Source organism: Dipodomys spectabilis, unplaced genomic scaffold, assembly GCF_019054845.1.
Source record: "Dipodomys spectabilis isolate Male_0828 unplaced genomic scaffold, ASM1905484v1 ptg000183l, whole genome shotgun sequence".
NCBI lineage: Eukaryota > Metazoa > Chordata > Mammalia > Rodentia > Heteromyidae > Dipodomys > Dipodomys spectabilis.
The window spans coordinates 4,052,659-4,055,749 of record NW_024870860.1 but is presented as its reverse complement, the minus strand read 5'-3'; positions in this window follow the sequence as shown (position 1 = coordinate 4,055,749).

Sequence of the window (3,091 nt, the reverse complement as noted above, 5' to 3'; positions counted from 1 at the left end):
TGATTCCATAGTGGTGATGAGGTCACAATAGGTTTATGATGTCACAATTGGGTTAATGATGTCACAATGGCATGCTGGACTTCAATTTTCATTAACTCCCAATGAGAATATGATTTCAGAATGGGATTGTGAGATCTACAAAGTCATGCATTGGCCCAAATGTGATGAACTCCCAACAGGTATGTGATATCACAATGTAACACAATGCTCATGATATCTGACAGTGATGATACAATGTCCATGATAGGGTGCATTTCTAATATCACACATCATACCTGAAATATGAAGACAAAAACATTATGAGATCACAAAGGCCTATGTATCACAAGGACATCGTGTCAAAGTTATGAAGAAAGGACTGGTTAATGATGTCACACTGGTGATCCTGCCTCCAAGGGTTTGTAATATTACAATGGTATACTGATCTTAATTGTTAGAACACAATGATTATATGGATAAACAACTGAACTTTGATGTCACAAAGGCCATATGCTTTTTCAAAGGTGCTAAGAGGTCATAACCGATTGATATGTCACAATGTGATTGTGATGTCACAATGGCAATGTGATGCTGCAAAAGGTTTGTTATATCACGTTGGTAATGAGGTCACCCATGGAATAGTGATGTCACTACTAGTTTGTAATATTACAATCACATGTCTGATTTCAATTGCTACTAGTTTACAATGAGGACAAGAGTTCAAGGAAGGAGCTAGAAGTCCTAAAACCCATGACTTTTCTAACATGTGATGTCGTAATAGGTTTGTGAAAACAGAATGGCACAATGATATCACAATGTCATTGTGATGTCACAATATCTTGTCATAATAATGTGTTAAGGAAGTTCAGAAGAAGATAGCTGAGGAGTTTGGATTCGAAACTAGTGCTCGCATAGAAAGCAGTTTTAGTGTTCCTGTGAACAGTCCTAGGCTAGAGAATCACACCCAAGTGTGCCATCACAGTACAAAGAGTATGGCCAGAGAGGGAAAATCCAGGCAAGGAAAGAGATCTGAGCACTTGCCAGTAGCCTTGGCTGTAAGGGTTGTGGTGGCAGCGGCAGCGGCCATAGACACCATACCTACAACAGAGAGTCCAGGACAAAGGAGCCAGACACAGTAGACTGGCAGATTCTACTCAACACCAGCAAGAACTGAAAAGGAGCAGATATATTCGTCCTGCAGATTTCAGACCAGAGAGGGTCCAGGAACCAATATTCTGGCATGAGTAGAACCCTGACATCCTCACTCCTTCTCAGGGAGCAGAGGTGGGAAGGCCGCCCCTACCCTCACCACCACTGGAGGTCTCCATCTTTGATACTGACAAAGGCCCGGTTGAGCAGATAGTTCCAACTCAGGCCTTGGAAAAAAAACAAAAGAGTCATTTTGCAGGTCACAGGAACTAGAAGTGACCTGCCAGGCTCAGTTCCACTCAGGGGAAAGTCACTTTGCCCAGGTAGAGTAAACTTTGCCCTTGGAGAAGAGACTTTCTTCACTGGGAAAACAGAGCCAGAGGCTGCCCCACCCTGCAGAAGCCTAGACAACAATTGAAATTCAGTAAACATAAACCCTGAGAATGGCTCCAAGCTGGGCTCTGTGAGTGTCTCAGGAGCTAGCTCCTCATGGAAAAGCTACTGTTTGCTGAAAGGCTTCAACCCTACCCAGAACCTAGCCCCATCACAGTATCTCCAAACTAGAGGAAACAGCCATCTCCCTCTTTTGTGATACTCAAAGATCTCCCTCCCACTGAACTAGCCTGGGAGGAGGATCACAAAATCCTGCCTAAAACAGGGCATTTTCTGCCCTACCAAACTGAATTAAGAAATCATAGGAAAACCAAACACCACAAGCAGACCAGAGACTCCACCAAGACACTGGTAATAGACAAAGGGGAGATACAGGCTCTTCCCATTCCTCCTTCCAAAAAAAACCCCCAACAACAAAGAACTCTTTTTTGAACTTTTTTTTGAATTTCTATTTTTTTAAAGTGTTTTCTGTTGATCTTTATTTCCTCATAATTTTTATTTTTGGTGTATATGTATGTGTGTGTGTATGTGTGTGTGTGTGTGTGTGTGTGTGTGTGTGTATGTGTGTGTGTGTGTGTGTGTGTTTAATCTCTTTGACCTTTTGGTCCTTTTTTATTGTTTTCATTTTTTCTCTATTTTTTGCATGACTTAATTGCTGTTCTTCTCAACTCCATATATATACCTGTTGTCAATTTTTAGACCTTCTCCCCAATTATGTACATACTTGAGCCAGAAAGTTATTACTCAGTTCACACCCTCTTAGGCTTAACTTCAATAGTAGTATTATCTCTTTATACCTACATAATTTTCAAGTAACTAATTTAAAAATTTTTATTTTTTATTTTTCACGTTTCCTTTCTATCCCTCCCCTCCTCTCATCTTATCCTTTTCTTCTCTCAATATCATTTCTTTAAACTTACATAATTTTTAAGTGTTTCATTTCTTAAATTTAAATTTTTGTTTTCCATTTATTCTTTTTAAAAAGAAATTCTCTCCTGTGATTCTTTCCAATCCATTTCCCTCTCAGAGATTAGGAATTGGTTACATTTACTCTCATTTTACCTTTCCACATCCCTCTAGTCCTATTTTTCCCCACATTTCTCCCTGAAGCTAATAATTTCTGGTTTGCCAAATCCTTCTTCGTTGTGCTTAACCCATTAATCCATGGTTGTTTCATTTAGAATAGATTGTATCTGTTGAACTAGATTGTATCTGCAGCCATTTTGGTTGTGCAACTGAAGGACTCTGGTTGATGCTTACCTTAAAATAGTGTTCTAGCACAAAATTGCTGTTACTTTCATACCAAATGGGCAGAACAAGCTAGAAAAACACAAGAAAAATGGCAAGTCCAGGTATCTGAACTCCCACTAATGATAATCAGGTGACAGAATAGTTAATGATAATAATAAGAAGAATAGTTAATGATAATAATAATAATTAATAGTTCCCCAAAAGCTCTTCAAACACGACTGGTAAACATGGTGAATGAAATGATTGAAAATTTGCAAGGTCTTAGTGTGAGCATGATAGGGTCCAAGAGGAGGCAATCCAAAGAGTAGTACAGGAATCT